General features: G+C 43.9%; 1 long non-coding RNA gene across 1 annotated transcript; it reads left to right on the top strand.

Annotated features, from left to right (window-relative positions):
- The first annotated feature begins 1,357 nt into the window (after positions 1 to 1,357).
- LOC131513424 (uncharacterized) lies at positions 1,358 to 6,568 on the top strand. Its single transcript, XR_009262577.1, has 3 exons — positions 1,358 to 1,645; positions 3,287 to 3,414; positions 5,388 to 6,568. It is a non-coding gene; the product is annotated as an uncharacterized LOC131513424 (long non-coding RNA).
- The last annotated feature ends 19,477 nt before the right edge of the window (positions 6,569 to 26,045 follow it).

Below are 26,045 nucleotides of genomic sequence, written 5' to 3'. Positions count from 1 at the left end.
CTTTACCCCTGGGGCCTAGAGGGAGGAACCTTCACTTCCAAGCCATCTCTTTCCCACCCCATAGGCCCTGAGTGCAGATGCCCAGCATTTCCTGGTGCCCAGTAGGGCAAACTGTCTATATGTTTTTCAAACAAACTCCTATATTAATGGGAATGACCTTTTGTTCTAGAGAGGCTGGGACAATATGCTTGAAACAAACACCCCTTTTTTGACTTAATAGTTCCTTGAAATATTGTTCACTACTTTATCTAATGCTGCCATAGAAATCAAAAGGAGACCAGCCACTTAAATAAAATATAGCAATATTGAACTTGGCAAGTTAAAATCTATAAATGTGTTTTTCATAATTGTTATCATGACTATACTAATCTAAAATAAAGCACTATCAGATAATTTAATCTTTAATAGATAAAAATTTAATGAAGTAGTGGCTAAGTGACTTGACAGTAAATCTTTGCTTTATTTCTTTATCTTAATGACAGAATTAATGATAGGTTCAAGGTAGATAAAGAAGTCTGCTATGGGGGCAAGATCATCTTGAGGAACTCTTAAGCGTAGGCCTCGCTCTTACCCCCATGGATCTGTGAGAATGTGCAAAGTACATCAACCTTACAAAACGTCACGGATCATGCCATGTTAAGTCCATCAGTGCAAAATAAACTTATCATTGACTGTTCAACTCAGCAACAGTATCAGGGCCTACTGGGTGTAAGGCATGGCTGCGTCCTGCTCTGGGGTGGCAGAAAGACCATGAAGACCAGGTGTTTACCCTGAATGAGCTGTCAGTCCAGCTGGAAAGGATGGAGGGTCAGTGTGTGTCTAAGTCAAATGTGATCTATTCTTAGTAGAGGTAGAACCATATTGTCATTTATAACTAGTGCTTGGTCTACCCATCACAACTTCTTAATTCTCCAACAGCATCACCTCCCTCCTGCCCCTGCCCTACTGTGTTGCTGCCAAACAGAGCACCCTGGCTCTGGCCCCCCACCCCAATCCAAGTGTCTCTGTCTCCTGGCCACTGCGAGGGGTCCAGAGTCCTTACCCAGGCTGGCTAAGTTGTTGGTGGGAGGGCACAGCCTTTTCAACCTGGGTGCAAAGTTGGAGGTACAGTCGGAACACGGCCACCATGTGCTCTTCCCGTGGATGGAGTTTTGGGCACTGACACTGATGATGCTCACAGAGAAGCCAGGAGTGCTATGACCTCAGTCAAACCTCTGCTTCCTGGCATCTCTGCCCAGCCCACAGTTTGCCTTTGAAACCAGTCCAGTTTTGTGTAAGTCTGAGTTGAGTTTCTAGCCCCTGCAAAAAATTCTAATAAAAATGTGACCACAGAAGCCGAGGAGAGAGAGTGGTTGATTCTAGCTGGGGTACTGGGGGTGAGAACCTCCAGCTGAGGCCTGAAGACCAAGATTTCTATAGGAAAAAGCAAGAAACAGCACAACAGCCAGCAGGTGCCACACATGCAAAAATACAGCAGGCTGTGGCTGGCTCAGGAAATAGGCCCAGGTCTGATGTGTTTGGATGAATGGGAGTAGAGGGGGGGAGTTGGCTGCAGAGAAAGAGAAACAACTAAAAGGCAGAGTGGGGCCAGAATATTTGTGATGAGCTTTGAATGCCTAAATGTGAGGAGTTCCTAAGATCCAGGGTAAGGAGTGTCATCTTTTTAGCCTGTTTTTAAGTAGAAATTACTCTCAAGCAAGTGGCAATCTGTAGGCCAGCATCAGAGAGCTGAATGCCACATTGGGCTGGTTTTCCTCTCATTACAGACCTCCCATTTCTTGGTCCCTCTGTAATCAGGGCTTGCTTACCTGTGCGTGATTACCAGTGTCAATGACAAGCTGTTTGGGAGAAATAAGCCATTTAACATGCACTCTACTCTGAAATATGGTGTTTTGGTTGGGTTTTAATTTGCCTGTGGCTGCAGCTGGAGATTAAAAAAAAAAAAAAAGAAAACAGCATGAGTCTGGCATTGAAGCTAAACTTGCAAAGTGTGGTTGTATGTGCTGTTCTCAAATGATCGTAGCCCTTCACTAAATGTGAAGGCATCTCAGTTTCTCGCATGAGTTGATTATCTTTGTTGAAGCAGATCTTAAGTAAAAGGTAGTGCTTAATTCTTGAAGGCAGCTCCTAAGTTCCAGAGTCCTACAAAATACTGCAATAAAAAATGAAAATGGGAGCAAACACAGGACCTCTTTGTACTATTTTTGTAATCCCTGAGAGACTATAATCATTTCAAAATAAATGTTTTTTTTTTAATGGAACAGGGTCTGTGGTTAAATACATTAGGGAAATGCTAAGCATCGTGTCCTTATGGTGGAGATTTTTAAAAGCACATGGTTTTCCAAAGGTTCTGAGAAGTCCTGCAGCAAAATAACAATATTCATTTGGAAGCTGGGGGTGACATAGACCTAATTTCACATATAATAGATACTATATGACATGGGTTGAATTGTCTGTTTTCTTAAGGGGGTCTAGACCAAAAAGAAAGTTTGGAGAGGCCATGGGTGGACATCAGAATTCAGAAGGGCTCTTAGCTGGCCCTGCTGAGAAGTATGTTTTAAGCCAGTCTGTCCTGCCAGGCAGAGACCATCCATAGATTCAGACACCTAGCATCTTACCTATTGCCCACACACCACCTGGGAGGCCTGGAAACCCTGTGGCCCACTCTACCTTCTATGGACATGAGTGGGAGTGAGTAGGGCACATGTATAGGACAGGGTGGGGGACAGAATGGCTGGACCATAGAAGAAAACACCCTGGAAATGTAATAGGAACACAAATCAGACCGGTAAATAATGATGTATATATACAGTGAAGTGCTATAGGGGACTAAGATAGTGCTTGGCTTTATGAAGCCTAATATTTAATTGATTGGGTGTATTAGGATGATTAGACCAGGATGTAATGAACTATATTGGAAAGAAGTATCTGAGTTACTTATTGGAGCCAAATATATCACAAGAATTCAAAACAAAATCTTAATTGTGTGGGGGCAGACTATCTTGAAAGGCACTCGAAAGGAAATTGTTTTAAGGAGGATCTAGAAGAATGAGTAGAATTTCAAAAGTGACATCCATTATTATATCAGTTAAGAGTGTTGCAATTGCAAGGAATAGAAAATCCAACTGACAGCAGTTTAAGGGTTAAAGATGTTTCGTTATCTCATGGGAAGTATGGAAGCATAGACCCATAATATTCCCTAACTGGTATATCTGGTGAAAGGGCATGAACAGATTTAGCACTCTTGACATGTACTGAGTGGCATATTCTTTTGATTGTCCTCAAGGATGACAAATCATCACCTTGGAAAAGTAGATTTTATTTTTAAGTAATTGAAACTCATGTGGAGCTACATCTCAAGAATAAGGAGACATGTCTTAGGAATGAAGAGACAAGCAAGCTGTGGAATGCTATGTGAGTATTATGACCAAACTTTCTGAAAGTTCCATGAACTGCTTCTAAAAGCAGTTTCAGAATAAGGAAACTCCAGCGTTGCTCTGAACAATCAACAGCATATGTGTAAGGCAACCTCTTTAAAGAAGAGTTCTTGAGGTCCCGGGTTGGCTCAGTTGGTTAAGCATCTGACTTTTGATTTTGACTCAGGTCATGATCTCACAGTTCATGGGTTCAAACCCCATATAGGGCTCTGTGCTGACACTGTGGAGCCTGCTTGGGATTCTCTCTCCCTCTCTCTGCCCTTCTCCCACTCGTGCTCTCTCTCTCAAAATAAATGAACATTAAAAAAAAATAAAGAACATTTCTCATGCAAATAGAGAAATTCCATACAGTTGCTCCTTTGCTAATATATCAGTATTAAAGCTTCATAACTTAACATCTTGGCTATGTGTGTCTCTATATACTGTATAAGGCTGATTTCTTTCTATGCATATGGGATACTTATTTACATAGCTACTACAATGACTTGGCATAGAGGGGAAGGAAGGGCAGAATTTTCTGGATTCACTACCACACTCTCATTACAACTCAGTGCCAAGGCATAGAACCCATGCCTGCAGGAGCTGCTCATCTTGGGCATGAATCGTTGGGCTGTCACTGCCAGGTATGAGTCACCTGGGAGTTTTACATGGGTGAGTGTCAGCCCTCAGGGAAGCTGACACTCAGCACAGGGCTGTCTCCTCCCAGATGCGTGTATTAGTTTGTAAGGACATCAATCATATTGGTTTAGAGGCCCACCCTACATCAGTACGACCTCATCTTAATTTCCCCTGCAAAGACCCTATTTCCAAACAAATTCACGCTCACAGGTACCCAGATTAAGACTGTAATCTATCTTTTGGGGGGACACAATTGAACCCACAATGACTCTGCTTTCTTTGTCCCAGTTAAGCCAATTTTTAACAATTTCTGTGAAATTTTTATTATAAATGCACATCAAGTATCAGCCTCCTGATTGATTCTGTAAATCCTGATTGATGAGACAATCATTAGTTCTCACCTGGGGGCAATTACTCCCCTCAGAGCCAGTTAGCAATATCTGGAGACATTTTTGGTTGTCATGACTGTGGAAGGATGCTACTGACATCTGGCAGGTGGAGTCAGGGGTACTGCCAAACATCCCACTGGTCACACAACAGCCCCATCAACCACATGTGGTCCAGAATGTCAATAGTACCAATGCTGGAAAATCCTGATCTAAACCAATCTTCCCCTATAGGTTAGGATTTCAACATTCCTTATAGAGCACATGATTCAATCCATCACATCTCCCACGGGATATCGTTTTGGCCTCAACCTCAAGACTGACATCTGAGTCATTATCATGAAAATGGAAGGTTGCTCAAACACAAGTCAGGTCTTACTCTGGAAATGGGCGAGAACTAGATGCAACAGGAAATAAGAAAGATCTATTTTAAATTGTGAATATTAATCACTGATATTTATCAATACATGCATTAAACAAAAACCAACAGTGCTGAGAGCAGATGCAAGAAAAAAGTGTAATACCAGGTCACGTAATCTGGAAAATGCCACTTAATTTGGAATAATGTCATGTTCTATGAAACTGTGGACAATGTCTGTTCACCACAGTATCGCCAGCATGCAGAATGGTGGCTGGTACATAGTAGGTGTTCAGTAAATACTTGTTTGGTGACATATAGTGTCTTGGGGAGGAGTTTTGAGGAAAATCCTTTCCTCAGAAGCCTCACCCTTTATTACTGAAAACATTTTGAAATGACTCCAGGTCCATTTCCTGAATGTCCTAGAAACTGTGTTTATAAGTGTGAATTGCTATGTGTGCAGATTATAGAGTAGAAGTGTGTGTGTGTGTGTGTGTGTGTGTGTGAAAAGTATAAAGTATTAGTCATATACCCATATAAATATGTATAAATAATCATATAGTGCTCAACTTTGTAAACTTCCTACAGTAGTAGTGAAGAGAGTGTTAACTACCAATGTGAAGCCTAAGCTGATGGCTAAGGTGGAGCCCAGAGGAAAACTGTGAAGTAAGGAGAACAATCTGTGAAGACAGGACCTGGGGTGCAGAGAAGGTGGCTTAGGAGGTCCCATAAGTGAAGAAGCGTGTCCTGCCCGACTGACCACCAAGTGGGACTAACTGTGGAAGCCGGGGCTCATGCTCCTGGCCAATACCTTCTGTCTTCTGAGCTGGTGTGGGGCCCCTCCCCACTCACCGTTCCCTCTGGGTTCTGGTCAGGGAGGCCAGCCCCGCTGCTGGAGGGGAGCTGCTGGTGCCTGAGGTGCCCACGCAGAGGGCCCTTCGCCAGCCCCGAGGAAGCCAGCTGGCACCTTCTCTCTTTCCCTGCTTGTCTCCTTAGCGCTCTTTAACTCAAAAGGCACCACAAGGAAAAGGTAAGGGCAATACAAGAGACTTAGAGAACCCAAAAGCCTTTGCCTTTGTATCCATTAATTCTGAACTGGTCTTGGGGAAATCTGTCTGCAACAAAGTCCACTCCACATAAAGAACTTTCCCAGTGATGCGCTGGACAAGAACTTTAACCTAAAATAAACACTTTAATAGTGGGGTTTTATAAAGCAGGGCTAGGATGCCCCTTGGAAATGTCTGCAGGAGACAGTCTTTGCCTATCACATCCCATTTCAGGTGCCCCCACGTGCCCCCACTTGCTCCCAGAGGCACCCTATCCTTATACCCGTCAAACAGCAGCTCTCTCATTGCCCCACCCCTTCTGCCATAGAGCCTCTTGTTCAGCTTTAACCCAAAGCTGACTCCCCTTGGAGTGCAGGTGGGTTCTGACCTGGGGACAAGGCTGACAAATGGTTGTTGGTGGGGCAGTCCCTTAAGTCTTGCGTCTGCTGCAGCCTCCTCCCAGCTGCTCCATTAGACCCTCTGGCCAGGAATTCCAGCCCTCAGCCCTCACCCCCATGAAGGAACCACCCCCAAGTGCACTGGGGCTTCTGAGCTCCTCCTTAGACTCAGTAGGGCTCCAGGGACAGAGAGGCTGAGGCATGTTGTTCTGCTACAATACTAATAATAACAATAAATATAACTCTAATTATGTGCCAGTCACTGCTCTGAGTACTTTACCTGCATATATCCATGTAATCTTCCCAATAACCTTATGAGACATACACCCCCCATTTTACAGGTGATAAAACTGAGGCAGAAATCAACTAATGCCCTGTGCAACACAGTTAATAAGGTACAGATAGATTAAATATGCTTTTGTGAATCTGTTTGAAAGTTTAATCCTTCAATAATGATACTATTTCTGTAGAGAAATGCTTCTATAGAGAAATGTTTTTTCATTTCTGAACAATTCCTAATAAACCTTTAAACACAATCAACCTCAGGACTTCCTATCGATATTTAAAAATTTTTTATTTTTAATGTTTATTTTTGAGAGACAGAGAGAGACAGAACATGAGTGGGGGAAGGGCAGACAGAGGGAGACACAGAATCAAAAGCAGGCTCCAGGCTCTGAGCTGCCATCACAGAACCCAATGCAGGGCTTGAACTCATGAGCCGTGAGATCACGGCCTGAGCCGAAGTCCGACGTTTAACCAACTGAGCCACCCAGGTGCCCCATCCTATGAACATTTTAATAGTGAGGTTTGGGGCTCTGTAGGACCTTGGTGGAGTCCTACCTTCCTCTCTGCGCCTCATATCCCACTACACAGGCACTGCCTCCTCCCTCACCCCCACCACCCCCACACCAGGGCACACTTTCATAAGAAAGAAAATACTTGAATGTCTTCTCACTCAGTTACCTTTTTGTGAAAACAGATCTTTCTTAAAGGAAGACATTGCCATAAAGAATATCCCTAGTTTGCCAAAATTTTGATGATGTAGGAGTCACTCAATTGCTGTACAATAATAGGAGTCTGGAAACAGTAGCCCCTGCTAAGTCATCATTAGTAAGAGAACAGCAGGCAGAGACCTAGGTGGGCAGGGAGGGCAGAGATGGAAGAAATCTGGTTGCAGACATGTCCAGTAGCAAGACGGGCTGAGGGCAGAGTGTCTGAGTGTAAGAATTCCTGAAATGGCAAGGGAGTTTCACGGGAATGAGTGTAGCATGGCACCCAGTCAGCTGGGTCAGGTTTTATTCACATTGTCTTGTGTCAGAAAGTCTGATCCATTATTTTAACGGAATCAATAAAATGGCACTTGGCACTATGGGACCCAGTTTTCTTCAGGGTAAAAGGAGAATTGTGCCCACCCCTGGGGCTTTCAGTCCTAGATTCTGTGAATCAGAGGAGTTTGTCAGTGTGCAGAAACATCAGCAATGAGCCACATGCTTAATGCATTTTAATCGTGTTTCAAGAAGGTACCGTTCACCTGTGATGGCTGCAAAGTCAGAGCACAATTCCCAAGGAGAAATGATTTAGTACAGTCATGAGAAAGAAGCAGAACCCTTTTTACGACTGGCGGTGCACTGAGGACATCCATCCAAGCGGCTCTGGAAGGAGCAGCAGAACGCTGTCCATACTAGCCAGAACTGATTTGTGAAATGTTTGGGGGGTGTGTGCGTGCGCCTGTGTGCGTGTGCCCGTGCTCGCTGTTAGTTGTTCACTATGGTGCTTGTTTATTTTTCCCAAATCTGTAGCTCCCGGGTCAGTGGCCTGAGGAGCCAGAGTGGTCTGCAGATGATTTTCCACGTCTGGGTCCTGGGGGCTCCAGATACGCCAAGCTAGCATCCAGCCACTGGTGACTAAGCAGGGAAGAATGTGTCCAGCTGGGTGTGCCTCTCCTGGCAGATGTGGATAGAAAGAATCGGATTCTCTGCCTGCAGTGCAAGCCTGTTCTCAGTCTCCAGGAAAGTGGTTCCCCCTCAGGTGTGTTCAGTGGTGAAACTCTGGTATGGGGGAGAGCTGACGAGGGGATGTTCTGTAGCATCACAGGAGACCTTCGTTAGGCTTTCCAAACCAAACAGCATGGTCAAGAGGACACATGTGTCACCATCACCCAGACCATCTAGCCAGTTTCTGTGTTGCTATAGACCTGTGCCCAAAACAGATTCTAGAGTACTGCACCAGGTCATGTAGACAAGGCCACAGAAATCTTCTCTGAGGCTGAGCATCCCACCTGCTTGTGGCCACAGAGAAGGGGGGAAAGAATGACCTCCTTTGCCTTGTTGTGGACCCCCATCATGTCCCTCAGGCGTCCACACTCATAGCTGCTCAGCCCTACAGGTTCTGAGCCTGAGCTCCTGACCTCAGGCTAGGGAGTTCAGGAGTCATAGGCCAGGAGCTCAGGGATTCAGGCCCAGGGATGTCCTGCTTCTGGTTCCATCCAGAACCTGGGCCCCAATCTTAGTGGCCCAATCTTGCCTTGTTTCTTATACCAAAGTTCCCAGTTATGTTAACTGAGCCCCAGTGAAGTTTGCCACTACCTGAGATCCTACCTGAGATCCCCTGCTCTTGTCTTGCTTCCTAGAACCAGCTTTGCCACTGACCAGATTTCCTATGTCACTTGCTATCCCCTGGTGTGCTTCTATCTACTCCCCTGGTCCCTCCTAGTCTTGTGTGGGACACTGACCACTCCCTGTTCCTGGGTGTTCTCATGAATCCTGCCCCAGCTCAATGCATCATCTGCCCTTTTGGCTTCTACTGTGCTCTGGGGGGCCAGACTTGTCACTGGTCTTGCTGGTCTGCCACACCTTCGCTGTGGTCCTAGCCAAGGCTGACTATACCGCAGCCTCTGCAGCAGGTCATGCTGTCTACACCATGTGTGCTGGTCCTCAACTCAGCTCCATCTTGGGTTCCCCTGCAGGCCAAACAGGGCCCTGAGGATATTCTGCACCTAACACAGGAGCTGCAGGGGACAGGTATGCCACTAACCTCTGGTTCTCCTGCCAAACTGGTCTTCCTGTCTTGACTCACTATGACACGGGTCCTCAGCAGGGCAGGCTCCTCCAGATCTCAAGCTGGAGATAGTAGCTGAGCTGAAGCCCCTCTGCCCAGTCCCATCCGCAACCAGTCATCTGCCCCACTAACTGGAGATCTGCCCACTCACCTGTTTCTGCCCCTGTCCATCCCCATAGGCACAGGCTGGGTTCTGCTTCATGAAACAATATGCTCACAACAGACAGACAGACTAAGCTAAGAGCACAGACTCTGCAGCCAGACTTCCTGGGGCCATGATCCTTCTTCTGCTACATACCCGCAGCATGAGCCAGCCCTCTGCTTAACTACTCTCTCCTTCAGGTGGTTTGCTTGGTTTCTTTATCTTCAAGATAAGGAGAAGAGCAGTACTTACTTTATAGAGTCATAATGAGAATTAAATGTGTTAATACTTGTTAATCACTTAGAGTAATATTGGTACCAACTCATCAACGTGATAACGCCCCCCTCCAAAAAATCTTCATGAAAACATTTTCTCTCCATGAAGCTTAATTTTCAAGACTTTCACCACAACATCCTATTTTGGCCAGAGAACATGTTCTTGCATGTTTTCCCCCTGCCTTACCATCCCAAAACCCACTCCCTGGTACCCTCAACACCTGCCTCCACCCCAGCAGCTCCCACTATGAGGACCACAGGTATCTCAAAATGCCATTAATATATTTTAGAAATATTTCCCCCTATGGATATATGTATTAAGTGAGACTTTCCATAGAGTAGTTTCAGGTCATTATTGAAAAGAGAGGCAGTGGTTCACTTTTGAGCAGTACTGCCAATCTTTCAAGCCTCAGGCTCTCGATGGAAATCCTTGTTTGGTGTTTCCAGATTGCCTTTTCTCTTTGCTTTTCTTCCTTGACCAGTTATTTCCTCCCTTTGAATATATCTGCTGAGTGATTTATTGAAGCAGAAGAGCTTCATTTCTGTTTCCATAGATTGGAATTCAAATACCAGTTCTTCCTGTCTCTTAACCAGCAACACTGAGGCAGAAGGTGAAAGACAATCCCAGGGAAGGAATTTCAGAAGACCCAAAAGAGAGATAAGGAGCACAAAAGGACCAGGAGGTGTGCCTTGGCCTTCACTGTGGCCACTGCCTACAGGTTTGGAGAACCCTGAGATGCCTCCCACCCCAGGAGATACAGGATTTCAGTAAGAGCATCCAAGTAGAGGGCATGCTAGATTCTCCCTTCCACTACTCCTTGATCTGTGTCCTTACTTTCCTAATAGATTTTTATATGGTATCAAGAGGAATGGTCCAGAATTCAAGGTGGCCACAAAGCAGCTTTCCCGCAAGTGACCAGGAAATCTCAGGTGTGGTGTGGAGTTGGCGCTGTAGGAGACAGATCTGAATTGAGAACCAGGCTTTACCTTTCCCAGCTATATGACTTTAGTCAAGATCCTGAGCCTATAGGAGCCTCCGTTTCCCCACCTGTCAAATGGAGAAAATGATGTTGTATTAGTGTTCTCAGACTGGGTGGTTAAGTGACAAAAATTTATTGCCTCACAATTCTGAAGGCTGGAAGTCTGAGGTCAAGGTGTGAGCATTGTTGGGTTCTAGTGTGAGCTCTTCTCTTGGCTTGCAGATGGCCACCTTCTCAATGTCTTCACATGCCTTTCTTCAATGTACACGTGTGGAGAAAGAGAAAGAGAGAAATCTTCCTTTTCTCGTATCAACACTAATCTTATCATGAGGGTCCCAACCTCATAACCTCACTTCTCCCTATTACAGTGGTCCCCTCACTTATCAGGGCTTTGGCTTTCCATGGCTTCACTTACCACCATCAACCACAGCCTGGAAGTAGGCAATCCATCTCCTGACTTATTGTCTGAAGGTCAGTAGTAGCCTCCATCATAACACCTGTGTCATTCACCTCACTGTATCTTCTCATACAGACATTTTATCATCTCACGTCACGACAGGAAGAGGGGTGCATAGAGTAAGATATTTTGAAAGAGACCATATTCACATAACTTTTATTATAGTATATTTAACACAGTGTATTATTACAGTTATATAGCACATAACTTTTATTACAGTATATATGCAGTATAGAGTACAGTATATTTATTACTTTATATTCTATACAACCCACATTATTTATTACAGTATATATTATTGCAGTATATATACAGTATACATAATTGTTCTGTTTTTTATTAGTTATTGTTCTTAATCTCTTACAGTGCCTAATGTGTAAATTAAACTATATCACAGGAATGTACATATAGGAAAAAATATAGTATATTATAGGGTCCTATATACAATTTCAAGCATCCACTGGGTCTTGGAATGGATCCCCTGCAGGTAAGGGAGGACTACTGTACCTCTCAAAGTTCCCATCTCCAAATGCCATCACATAGGGAGTTAGGGCTTCAGCATATGAATTTTGAGGGGAACAAACATTCAGTCTCCTCCACAAGGCTGCTGTGAAGTCCAAGAGAGACATAGAGAGTCTGGCCTATAGCAAACATTCAAATATTAGCACCCTTGTCCCATCCACCAGTAAGTGAATATTTTTTTAACTTTATTTATTTATTTTGAAAGAGAAAGAGCATGCATGCACATGAGGGTCGAGGAGGGACAGAGAGAGAGACAGAGTGCGAGAGACCCAAGCAGGCTTGGAGCTGTCAGCATGAAGTCCAATGTGGGACTCAGTTTCACAAACTGTGATATCATGACCTAAGCTGCAATCAAGAGTCAGTTGCTTAACTGACTGAGCCACCCAAGCACCCACGGTAAGTGAATATTAAACATTAAAACTTAGCTCAGTTGGAAGCGACACAAGTATCCATCCGTAGGGGACTAGTTAAGCAAGTTAAATTAGCTGAACAAACTCAGTGGATAGCATGTGGCTGTAAAAAGGAATAAACAATTCTGTGTGTGTACTGACTAGAGCGGTCTTCAGTAGACATCATCAAGTCAGCAAGTAAAGGTACAGAATGGCACACACAGTCTCTATAGGGACAGATAAATCAATTTCCAACTTATATCATGTGACAACTTCCAGAAACCAGATGCATAGGAATGAGAAGATCTGTTGACCAGATCCAACCACGGAGCTTTATGACAGCTCCTCCACTCTTGGGCAGAGCAGGCAAGGCCTGTGCTGTTTATCTTTCTCACTTCTCCAGGAGTTACCTGCCCTCTGCTGGCCTGTAGGACCCCTCAGGATGCAGATGTTTCCACCCCTGGCTCATTTCCTTTGGCAACACAGCAGAAGGGAGAGCTTCTGGAAAAACAGCTCCTAGAGTGAAGAAGCACCAGGGAAACCAAAACCCTGGCTGTCAGGAGAAGCACCCTCTGTTGGTACCTCATAGATAGAGCTCCCAAAATGAGTTTTCAGCTTTCTGCCAGTTGGGCACCCTAAAAATTTCCATTGGAAAATGCCTGAGAAGCCATCGAGATCAGGGCTTCTCAAACTCCAAGTGAACTCGAGTCCCTTGGGGATCCAGTTACAATGCAGATTTGGATTCAGTAGGTCTGGGATGGAGCCTGAGACTGTGTGCTCCCATATGATGTCTATGCTGCTGGCATCTCCTTCTCAACTTACGGATGGGGGAGAGGAAGCCCCATAAGACAGATGCTTCACCACAGATTTCACATCCCGTCTCTGGCCTGTCTGCTGAGGGCGCACTTTTCCCATTGAGTTTATACCCTGAACTTGAATAATAATGGACCCCTTTTAAAAGAAAAAAAAAAAAACTCCACACTTACATTCTGAAGAATGTGCCTTATTCTCTATTCTTTATAGACTATAAACTTTTAGCCTATTTTAAAGTCTTACTCTATAAAAATGTCTTTCAACTGCTAATTACTATTCCAAGGGAGAAGTTCTCTTTTTATAACTGGTAAAATATTTTTTATTGTCATTGAAACAAAAGCACAAAATTAAAAGTTCTCATAGAAGAATGATGTAAATTTCTATACAAACACAGAAAACTCCCCAAGGTTTTTTTATTTAAGAGATAAAGTCAATACAGAAAAATACAGCATTTTCCATTTATGTTTTTAAAAACTCACAAGCTCATCTGTATATGTCTACGGGAATATACAGGAAGGTGTGTGTGTGTGTGTGTGTGTGTGTGTCATAAAAAAAAAAGACCTAGGACAATGCACACAAGTTTATAACAGCAGTCATCTTTTGGGAGCAGAATGGGATTAACCAATAATTAGAAGAGATTTTGGTTTTATCTGTAATATTTTAATTTTTTACAATGAGAATGTATTCACAAGGTATTTATATAATTAAAATAAATATAAATATTTAAAGCAGCAAAAAATTTTTTTTCATAGAACTTGTATTCTCCTCGTACAAACCTGCAGACCCCAGTTCAAGAACACTCTACTTCTCCTGACCCTGCCTTCCTAGTGGCTTAACTCTCTCCTCTCCCTCTCCATCACCCCATTACACAGAGTGATATACGAGAAGAACAGGGGCTCCTGGAACCAGACAAACCTGGCTTTAATTCAAGGGAAGTCAATTTACCACTTACAGGCTGGGAAACTTTGGATAAGTTACTTAACTTCTTTGAGTTTATTATTTTTTTATTATTTTTTTTTAACTTTGCTGGGTCTCAACTCTTTGCTGATCAAATGAAGATGATAGCTCAAGCATCATTTCCTTTCTGACCATTCACCTTCCTTCATTCCACCCTAAGCTGGGCCAGGATCATCTATTAGAAATTTTCCCAAAATGTCTCCTCCCTTTAGGATACTATCTTAGATTACAATTTCACGTACATTCATTGACCAAGGTTCTCTTCCTCCCCTGGATTATGAGCTCCTTGCTAATTACTGAATTCCCTACAGCTAGCATAGTGATGGGCACCTAGGAGAGGCTCAATAGATAGTAGTTAAAACATGAATGAATAAATAACCTACTTTACCAGGTAATTGGGAATGGTAATTGTGGTAGATTAACAGTAGCTGCAAATTTCTTATCATTTTTTCCTCCCCTTGAATCTGGACCAGCCCCTTCATTCACATTGGTCAGTGGGATAAAGTGGATATGACACTGTAATTTCTGAGCCCGGACATCAATATATTTGCAATTTCCACTTTTGTATACTTGTAATTCTTCTTGGAATCTAGCACACCTGATGTGAGAAGTCCACACACATGACACAGCCATGTGGAGGAGAGCTGAGGGTCCAGGGACCACAAGTCTGGCTGAACTCCCAGCCAACAGCAGAGCCTGATGTGGAGCTTAAATTCATGAACTGTGAGATCATGACCTGAGCTGAAGTCAGACACTCAACCAACTGAGCCACCTAGGTGTCCCTGGATGGCTGGCTTTCTTTGGAGGAGCTACCCTGACATTGGTCAAGGCCCATGACCCCAAGGAGCACTGCCTGCAGATCCCCCTATCTGTTAAATGTGACTGCTTTAAAGACATAACAACTGTAAATTTTATGCACCTAATGTGGAAGCACCCACATACATAAAACAGTTAATAACAAAATCTACAGTAATACAATAATAGCAGGGGACTTTAACATCCTACTTACATCAATGGACAGGTCATACAAACAGAAAAATCAATAAGGAAACGGTGGCTTTGAATGACATATTGGACCAGATGGATTTATCAGACATATTTGCAACATCCTATTCTAAAACAACAGAAATACACATTCTTTTCAAGTGCACAGGGAATGATCTCCAGAATAGATCACATATTAGGCCACAAAACACAAAACACTTTCTGGACACAACGCTATGAAACTAGAAGTCAACCACAAGAAAAAAATCTGGAAAGACCACAAATATATGGAGGTTCAATAACATGCTACTAAGCAATGAATGAGTCAACCAAGAAATCAAAGAAGAAATCAAAAAATACATGGAGATAAATGAAAATGAAAACACAATGGTCCAAAACTTTGGGATGCATCAAAATCAGTTCTAAGAGGCAAGTTTATATCAATAAAGGCCTACCTGAAGAAGCAATAAAAACCTCAAATAAACAACCTAAACTTATACCTAAAGGATCTAGGAAAAGAAAAATAACAAACAGCAGAAGGAAAGAAGTAATAAACATCAGAAGGAAAGAAGTAATAAAGATTGAAGCAGAGATAAATGACATAGAAACTAAAAGAAACACAACAGAACAGATCAATGAAACCAGGAGCTGGTTCTTTGAAAACATCAACAAAATTGATAAACCTTTAAAAAGAGAGAGACAGAAAGAGACAGAGACAAAGACAGGACTCAAATAAACAAAATTCAAAATGAAAGAGGAGAAATAACAACCAACCCCACAGAAAGGATTGTAAAAGAATATTATGAAAAACTATATGCCAACAAGTTGGACAACCTAGGAAAAATAGATAAATTCCTACAAACATATAACCTCCCAAAATGTCAACAGCATTGTTCACAGAACTAGACTAATCCTAAAATTTGTACAGAAACACAAAAACCCCTCGTAACCAAATCAATCATGAAAAAGAAAAACAAAACTGAGAGTATCACAATTCCAGACTTGAAGTTACACTACAAATCTGTTGCAATCAAAACAGTATGGTACTGGACAAAAGTAGACACATAGATCAATAGAACAAAATAGAAACCTCAGAAGTAAACCCACAGTTACATGGTAAATTAATCTTTGATAAAGCAGGAAAGAATATATAATATATAAGCAGTCTCTTTAACAAATGGTGTTAAGAACACTGGACAGCAACATACAAAAGAATGAAACTGGGCCACTTTCTTACACTACACACAAAAATAAGCTCAAAATGGATTAAGGACCTAAATGTGAGACCTAAAACCATAAAAGTCCTAGAGGAGAGCACAGGCAGTAATGTCTCCAGATGTGTCTTCTGAGGCAAGGGAAACAAAAACAAAACTCAGTTATTGGGACTTTATCAAAATAAAAAGGTTCTGCACAGCAAAGGAAATAACCAACAAAACTAAAAGGCAATTATTAAGTGGGAGAAGGTATTTGTAAACTAATTATAGGGTAAAGGGTTAGTATCAAAATATATAAAGAACTTCTACAACTCAATACAAAATAACCAAATAATCCAATTTAAAAATGGGCAGAAGATGGGGTGCCTGGGTGGCTCAGTCGGCTAAGCATCTGACTTCTGCTCAGGTCGTGGTCTCACGGTTTGTGAGTTCAAGCCCCACATCGGGTTCTGTGCTGACAGCTCAGAGCTTAGAGCCTGCTTCTGGTTCTGTGTCTCCCTCTCTCTGCTCCTCCTTTGCTCACGCTCTGTCTCTCTCAAAAATAAATAAATAAATAAATAAATAAATAAATAAATAAAATAAAAATGGGCAGAAGATATGAACAAGACATTTCTCCAAAGAAGACATACAGATGGCCAACAGACACATGAAAAGATGCTCAGTATGACTCATCATTAGGGAAATGTAAATCAAAACCACAATGAGATATCACCTCACACCTGTCAGAATGGCTAAAAGCAACAACACAAGAAATAACAGGTGGTGGTGAAGGTGTAGAGAAAATGGAATCCTGGTGCATTATTGGTGGGAATGTAAACTAGTGCAGCCACTGTGGAAAAGAGTATGAAGGTTCCTCAAAAACTTCAAAATAGAAACTACTCTATGATCCAGTATTTGTACTACTGGGTATTTACTCAAAGAATATGAAAGCCCTAATTCAAAGGGATATATGCAGCCCTATGTTTATTGCAGCATTATTTACAATAGCTAAATTATGGAAGTAGTGCAAGTGTCCATTGATAGATGAATGGATAAAGAAGATATGCTACAGGGGAGCCTGGGTGGCTGGGTGGCTCAGTCAGTTAAGCATTGGACTCTTGACTCCAGCTTAGGTCATCACCTCACAGTCATGAGCCCCAAGTTAGGCTCCGGGCTGGGGGTGGACCCTGCTTAGGATTCTCTCTCTCCCTCTTTGTCTGCCCCTGTCCCAATTGCATGTGCTCTTTCTCTCTCTCGCTCAAAAAATTTTTTAAAAAAAGAAGATCTGGTGTATATACACAATAGAATATTATTCAGCCATAAGAAAGAATGAAATCTTGCCATTTGCAACAATATGGATGGATCTAGAGAGTATAACATTAAGTATAAGTCAGTTAGAGAAAGACAAATACCATATGATTTCATTCATATGTGGAATTTAAGAAACAAAACAAATAAAAAGGAACAAAAGGAGAGAAACCAAAAAACAGACTCTTAGCAAACTGGTGGATGCCAGAGGGGAGGTCAGTGGGGGGATGGGTGAAATAGGTGAAGGGGATTAAGAGTATACTTATCATGATGAGCACTGAGTGATGTACACAATTGTTGAATCATTACTTTGTACACCTGAAACTCATGTTAACACTGTACGTCAACCACACTGGAATTAATTTTTTTTTTAAATGTGGTTGCTTTAGTCTCAAGTATGTATAGCTCCTTGAGGGAAGCGACCAGAGCACTCAACACTCTCTTTGGCTCATAGTCAGTGTCCACAAGTACTTTGTCTTCTATTTGGCAGGCTTCTCCAGGAAAGGATTATCTGGTGACCTGAGGATAAAAGCACTGAACTCAAAGTGGTTTCATCAGAAACCTGAGGTCAGTGAATCAATGCTAGTTTGTTTCTTGGACCTTAATCTCTCACACTTCCCACATTGACCCTATGCTGGGAAGGATAAAGCAACCATGAGCTCACGTACCAGAAACCTGCAAGGTCTGGATAAATCCACAAACAGATCAAACTAGAGTAACCAGGGTGGTCTGCATTGTCAAGCCTTTTCCTCACACTGCTCTAGAATAGTACAGAAGGTCATCTTTACTCCTGCCCTGTGTCAAGAGCCTGAGGCACTGATGAAGGTTGAAGTCAACTCCACAATTTTTCCTGAATAGGTAACAAACACTTTTATTAGAACTTTCTGATATTCTCGGGGTGCCTGGGTGGCTCAGTCAGTTAAGCATCCAATTTTGGCTTAGGTCATGATCTCAGTTTGTGAGTTTGAGCCCTGTGTCAGGCTCTGTGCTGACAGCTCAGAGCCTAGAGCCTGCTTCAGATTCTGTGTCTCCTTCTCTCTTTGCTCCTCCTCCACTCGCACTCTGTCTCTCAAAAATAAAATGGAAACATTAAAAAAAAGTTTAAAAAAAGGAATTTTCTGACTTCATGTAAATTTGAAGTCACTGAGTATCTTTATGACAGTTCATGTTGGACCCACAGTGGCTGTGGGTGCTGAAGTCTCAAGGAACCTACCACTCTGCCTCATTTTGTCAGTGCTTGTGACCTATGCCCCTTCTCCTAGACTGTCCAGCGCTGGACTGGAGTGCTCGGGTGGGTTCTAACACACCCACGGGCTTCCCTGGCAGTTCTTCCCACCTAAAACATGTATCTTTGTTCCTAAAATAATTGGTTCCTTGCCATATGTCAAAAACGCTGGATATTGTGGATACAGAGAGGAAAAGACATAGTTTCTGTCACTAAGGAGGTTTAGTCTGGTGGGAAGGCATACATGCCCAAAATAGTATGAAATAGGGGCAGTTTTCGCCTAAGAATGCCAGGGCTGCAATGTCTAAGTGGTACGTACAGGACCATGAGACGGAACCAGAGTCTCCCCTCTTTTCCTTATAACTGACTCCAAGCCAGCCTGGCATCCCCTCAAATAGAGGTGTCCAATCCCAGACACAGGGAAGGCTGTGGCCAGGGTGGGGATCTGAAAGCCAGGAACCAGAGTGATTGCTGAATCACTGAATCTCATGTGTACTCACTCAATTTATTTTTTTTTTTTTGAAAAAACATTTTTAAAATTTTTTAATGTTTATTTATTTTTGAGAGAGAGACAGAGCATGGGCAGAGAGGGGCAGAGACACAGAATCAGAAGCAGGCTCCAGGCTCTGAGCTGTCAGCACAGAGCCTGATGTAGGGCTCAAACTCATAAGCTGTGAGATCATGACCTGAGCCGAAGTCGGATGCTCAACCGACTGAGCCACCCAGATGCCCCTGAAAAAATGTTTTAATGTTTATTTTTGAGAAAGGGAGAGAGAGACAGAGCGTGAGTGGGGAAGGGGCAGAGAGAGAGGGAGACTCAGAGTCCGAAGCAGGCTCCAGGCTCCGAGCTGCCAGCATAGAGCCTGACGTGGGGCTCAAACCCACAAACTGGGAGATCATGACCTGAGCTGAAGTTCAGTGCTTAACTGACTGAGCCACTCAGGTGCCCTGTATTCACTCAATTTAAATAGGGACCCTGGGGCACCTGGGTGGCTCAGTCAGTTAAGTGTGGGACTCTTGGTTTCGAATCAGGTCATGACCTCACGATTTTGTGAGTTCGAGCCCTGCATTTGGGCTCTGTGCTCACAGCAGGGAGCCAGCTTGGGATTCTCTCTCTCTCTCTCTCTCTCTCTCTCTGTCTCTCTCTCTCTCTCTCTCTCTGCCCCTCCCATGCTCACGCTGTCTCTGTCTCTCTCAAAAATAAATAAATAAACTTAAAAAAACTCAACAGGGACCCTAACAGGAACTGATGAGAGCATTCCAGCTCGCGTGTGTGCATTCAGTGCTGCAGAGCACGGGGTACTGAGGACCGGCTCAAGGACTCGGCCTCCCCCATGCTAGCAGAAGTAGGGCAGACCAACGTCTTCAGGTGAAGCTGGTCCAGGACCACTCTTTCCCTTTGGTCCTACACTTGAGTGTGGAGAGGATTTGACAAAGCCCTGCCCCTGAGGGGCGGAGCCTCATATTTCAGTCCAGATGGAAACCTAACTGCATAGCCTGAAAACTAAGAGTCTCTGATTTTCTACTTTTGTTTGTTTCAGTTTCCTCTCTTATGGATTATGACGCATTTACTTTTTGCCATTATTTTATTATGCACTTTTATTAGGCAGGAAATAAACAGATAAGAAGAGAAGGAGGGAGGGAGCTATGATGGACATACAGACAAGTGTTGATAGATAAATGGATGGATGGAAGGAAGATAGCTTCAAGCTGGCATGCAGAGAAGAGGGTGAGGGATGAGCAGAAGAAAACAAAAGAGAGAGACTCAACATGTCAACATGACAACTTTGTGAGCTTGTATTCACCCCCAGCTCTGCCCTCAGGAACTTTCCTGAGCATTCAGCTCTTGAAGGCAGCTGAAGCCGCCCACTGCTGCGTGCCAGGGCTTGGCCTTTCCATTCCCCGTGTGCAGGCAGCCCAAAGCTATGCTCACAATGGAGGCAAACAAGTAGCCAGCCAAGGTGTCCTAAGTGCTCATCAGGTGGGGCAGCTCCTGGAAGTGCGGCAGGTACTGTCAAATTGGCTTCAGGACAGGCTTACAGCAGCCCCACCAGTGGAAGTGGAGAGCTGGCAGATATCACTAAAGCTGACACCAAAATTTGAAGGCCATTCCCCAGAATCATAGAACCTCAGAGCTCCACGGTCACACGTTCCAGGGAGATGGTATGATTTTGCCTGGGTCAGGATACATGCTGCTATTTCATACTTCGCTATTTTGGCCACACACATGCACAAATCTGGATGGTTTTGTGATGATGTCCTGAATGGCCAAGGAAATTGTACAAGAGTGAGTCCTGGTTTTGAGTCTTGAACTAATGTTTTATCCTGTGTTTAATGAATGCCTATTGGGTGAATGAGTGCCTAGATATATACAATAATATACACACCTCTGCATTCCAAAATCCTGAACAAATTACTTTTGATTTTATAAAGTCACAATAGAATTGGTTTTTAATATTTCAAAATCTGGGTTTCAATATCTCAGAACTTCCCATATTGACACCCTGTCCTCTCTCACACCCTACCCCTTCCTCTTCTGAGGAGTCTCATCCCCCCACTCCCTAAGTCTCTGTAGTTTGTAACATTTCTTACCAAACAATTACTTAAAATTATTATTTTCATGGACTCCATGATTTGAAAGTTTTTGTGTGACAAATTATATTTATTAAGAAATAATTTCTTTCCCGAGATTGAGGGGTAAAAATGGCCCCCAAATTCCTTTTCCATCCCTTGGATGGGTGGGTTGATTTGACCACTAGGATAGAGTGAAAGAGAACTTTTGAAATTTCTAGATAAGACCTCAAAAAGCCTTGAAGTCTCCACTTGTGCTGTCTTGGAATATTGCTGTCCTTATAAGAAGCCCAGGTTCTCCTTCTGGAGAGCCTATGAATAGTTCCAGCTAACCAGCAGATGTGGGAGTGAGGCCATCTTTAACCAGCCTGAGTAGACCCTCCAGATGGCCACAGCCACATGAGTGACCCCAGACAAGACTAGAAGAACAGGCTAGCTGAGCCCAGACTAAATGGCAAAATCTTAAGCAAGTATGCAACTGTTGGTTTATGGTACTAAATTTTGGGCAGGCATGTTATGCTGCCTTAATAGATAATAGATAGTGAAATTATTACCAGAAATGAGGTACCTGCATAATAAAAACCACAAGTATATGGTGTCATCTTTGGGACCAGACCGAGTCTGGAAAAAAAATGAGGTAACACATGTTATGTAGTGGTGGAACAATGGGGGGAAATGTCATGTGTAGCAACTTAGAAAATAGAAAATGTATTTAATAAGCTTGTAGCTCTGGGCAGGAACATCTCTACATAGAGTGCTGAAATTCGGTTGAGTGTTTTTGCTGAGTAGAAAAACATACTGCGAAAGCAAGGTGAGCTGAAAGAAATTGTGAGTTTGCAAACAGAATTCACAGCGAATATGGAGGGCCCAGGACTTACAAGGTGGGAAAATCAAAGTCAGCCAAACAAAAAGGCATTGTCCCAGAGCAGCCTGACCCAGTAGCAGATCTGTCTCAGGACACATGGACAGGTGTGGCTCAAGAATATCAGAATCATTGCTCTGTCTCTCTCTGTCCCAAAAATAAATAAAAAATGTTGAAAAAAAAAATTAAAAAAAAAAAAAAACTCCCTCTCTCTCTGCCCCTCCCCCGTTCATGCTCTGTCTCTCTCTGTCCCAAAAATAAATAAAAAATGTTGAAAAAAAAATTTAAAAAAAAAAAAAAAAAAAAAAATGGGGCGCCTGGGTGGCGCAGTCGGTTAAACGTCCGACTTCAGCCAGGTCACGATCTCGCGGTCCGTGAGTTCGAGCCCCGCGTCAGGCTCTGGGCTGATGGCTCGGAGCCTGGAGCCTGTTTCCGATTCTGTGTCTCCCTCTCTCTCTGCCCCTCCCCCGTTCATGCTCTGTCTCTCTCTGTCCCAAAAATAAATAAAAAATGTTGAAAAAAAAATTAAAAAAAAAAAGAATATCAGAATCATGGGGGACCTACGTGGGCCAGTCGGTTAAGTGTCTGACTTTGGCTCAGGTCACGATCTCATGGTTCATGGATTCAAGTCCTGTGTCAGGATCTGTGTTGACAGCTCAGATCCTGGAGCCTGCTTTGGATTCTGTGTCTTCCTCTCCTGCTGCCCCTCCCACACTCATGCTTTCACTGTCTCCCAAAAAATGAATAAACGTTAAAAAAATTTTTTTAAAGGAATATTGGATTCATTGGAAGCCCACAGAGTCTCTAAGAGAGTTGTACTGCAAAAAGCACCAACAGCTCAAACAGACAATGGCTGAGACGGGGCAAACGCAAGAGATCTCTAGATGCCCAACTTTCCATGGGCAGGAATCAGACTGAGAGAGGGGTTAAGCTACCACCATGGACCCTTGTTATGGAAAAGGAAGGACTTCTCAGTGAGTTATAGTGAGTCCAGAGGGCTGAGCCAAAAGGCCAGAGAACAGTGGCCATCAGATCCACTCCCAAGGAGCAGAACTAGGCCCAAAACACCAAACATGCCCAACCCCCACTCCCAGCTGGACTTCAGAACTTCTGTGTGTACCCAACTGCCATGTGCCCCAACCCTCCCCCTTTTAATGTGAGAGCCCTGTTTCCCCATTATATATTGGGTAGTAAGGGATAGAGGATTCAGTTTGTACCTCATAACTCTCCAGATCCAAAGAAACTGCACCTGACAAGCTGCCTCCAGGGAGGCTCACGTGTATCTGGACCTGCTCCAGAGCACGAGATGATAGGTTCTAAGCCCAGTGCCCTGAGGGGTGAGACTTCAGGGACTCTCAGGCTGAGTGAGTGCTTTTCAGGTGTGGGGACAATGTAAATAATTGTGGCCAAAGAGCTGAATGGGTGGATTAAAAATAGCCACAAATTCTTTGCAGCTCTTCCCATCAAGAGATGGAGTTTGTGCCCCTGCCCCTTGATTCTGGCCTGGCCTTGCCACCAGCTTTAATTAATAGAAAGTGCTGGAAGTGACACTGGACAACTTCTAGGAGCGGCTGTAAGAGACCTTAGACCCTGCACTCCTGCTCCTGTGGAATCTGCAGCTGCTGCCTCCACATAGGAAAACCACTCTCACCTGGCCACATGTGGTGGAACCAAGGCTCCCCAGACAACATGGCAGCTGACTGCCAGAACTGAGACCATTGCAGACCACCCACCCAATGGCCACCACTGTGAAAGTGACCCCAGGTGAGACCATCAGAAGAACTCCCAGCCAATTCCAGCCCAAATGGCTGAAACACAATGGTTCAAATAAATAGTGGAATTTGAGCAAATAAATTGTTGTGATTTATGTGAGCAATAAGTAGTTGTTATTTAAACAAACAGTTATTATTTTAAGCTACTAAATGAGGGGATGCTTTGTTACAGGACAAAAGATCATGAAGACACAAGAAAATAACCCCTGTTGTCACAATGGAATCTATTTTCACTGAATCCAAAGAACCATGGTACTGCTGTCAACACTTGCAGGATTTCACTTCGGCCCCCGTTTCTATCCCTGAGGATGTGGGGACTCCGGGGAGGCTTGGAGGGAATCATCACCCTCATTCTGATACCTCAGTTTCCCAAGGTGTTGCTTAAGGGGCTCAAGGCACCATCCTTCTCCAGGTCTGGCAGTGTGGGCATGCTGTGAGTCTCAAATGTTGAGGCATACTAGAAGTAGCCATCCAAAGCCATGCTTCTGGAACTTTACTGTCCAAGTGAGTCACCCAGTGCCCTCGGTTGACATGCAGATTCCTACTGAGAGTCTGCCTTTCTAACTGGCCCCCAGGTGGTGCCGGGTGCTGTAGGGCCACAGCCAATGACCTGAAGTCTCAGCCCCATCGTGTATTAGAATTGCTTGCAGAACTTCACAAAACACGGGTGCCTTGCCCCCATCCCCAGAATTTCTGACTTAATTGGCCCGAGGTGTAGACCAGGATGGGATTTTTGAACATTCCTTGTTCACTGCACTGTGCAGCCTAGGTTGAGGAGGGATTGCTCCTGGCACCTGGGGAAGGGGGTGCTACCCATACAGCCAGCCACTGCCATTTCTGTGAACACTGCCTGACCCCTCCCCTGCAAAGGAGCTACATTCACCCCTTACACGTAGTTGGAACCAGCCAGAAGGCTGCCAGAAGCAGCAGGCTGTCATGGCCAAACCATGTGCCAGAGTGAAGTGCTGCTCAGGGCTTAGAACACAGATGTGCTGTGCACAGCTGTGTGACCTTGGTCCCAGCTCTGAGCCTCTCTGTCTCACCTCTTCACCTGTGAAGAGAGTTTTCAGGCCATCTTTTGGAGTCAGTAGGTTGGTGAGAGGCAACGTATGCCAAGCACTTGGCTCTGTGACAGACTCAGTAAATGGGAGCTCCTATTCATAGATACAGAAGCAAGACCCTAAACAACCAGGGACAGAGTAATTGAGAGGGGCTGATAGCTGGGGTCAGTGTCTGCCAATGGGAAATAGCCAGATTGGAAGAGATCCCTCTTGGTAAATGCCAGGCCCTTCCATTATCTGTGATCAGTTCGGTATATTAGCTCTGCCCTGCCAGGGAGCCCAGGACCTGAATGACTTCCTTTGAAAGACTCCAAATGTGAAAAAAAATGAACTATTTCAGAGTTTCAGGTCCTCTTTGGAATGTACTTTTTCTGTGTTTGGGGTAAAAGAAACGCATTTTTAAAAACAAAACAACCTTCATTAGATAGGGGGGAATGTGGAATAAACTCCACATCAACAGGAAGATCCCAGATGGCAGATTTATTTGTTCATGTTAAAAAGGCAGCTTTGTAAACAATTCTTGTGAGGTTTGGCTTTGCTCTGCTGCTCACGAAATATTAAGGTCTGTCACTTGAGCAAGACAAACAATTCCAGAACCCGGGACCTTCCAGACACTGGTCTGGGGTTGCTTTTGGTTTTGCAGGGGGTGTATCATGATAATGTTTGCTTTGGTAGTGGTGACTATATTGAAGAGGATGGAGAGAGGGGGGAGAGGGGGGAGGGAGAGAGAGGTGGGGAGAGAGGGAGAGGGGGAGAGAGAGAGAGAGAGAGAGAGAGAGAGAGAATGGCAAGGAAAAGTAGACTACAGAAGATAAGGAGAAGATTTTATTTTATTTTATTTTTTTTTTTTTTTTTTTTTAATTTTTTTTTCAACGTTTTTTATTTATTTTTGGGACAGAGAGAGACACAGAGCATGAACGGGGGAGGGGCAGAGAGAGAGGGAGACACAGAATCGGAAACAGGCTCCAGGCTCCGAGCCATCAGCCCAGAGCCTGATGCGGGGCTCGAACTCACGGACCGCGAGATCGTGACCTGGCTGAAGTCGGACGCTTAACCGACTGCGCCACCCAGGCGCCCCAAGGAGAAGATTTTAAATGGGACTATGCAGAGTCTGGGAGATGGGGCTCCTGTACCTAAGCCCTGCTTCCTCCCCATACTTTTTCCTGCTTTTCCTCCACTCCTGTCTTCCCTCATACTGCTAAATTACAAAAGTATCCAATACTGTATATGTCTA

The sequence above is a fragment of the Neofelis nebulosa genome, chromosome 6 (genome assembly GCF_028018385.1).
Source record: "Neofelis nebulosa isolate mNeoNeb1 chromosome 6, mNeoNeb1.pri, whole genome shotgun sequence".
Taxonomy (NCBI): Eukaryota; Metazoa; Chordata; class Mammalia; order Carnivora; family Felidae; genus Neofelis; species Neofelis nebulosa.
This window is presented reverse-complemented; position numbering and strand designations above follow the sequence as displayed.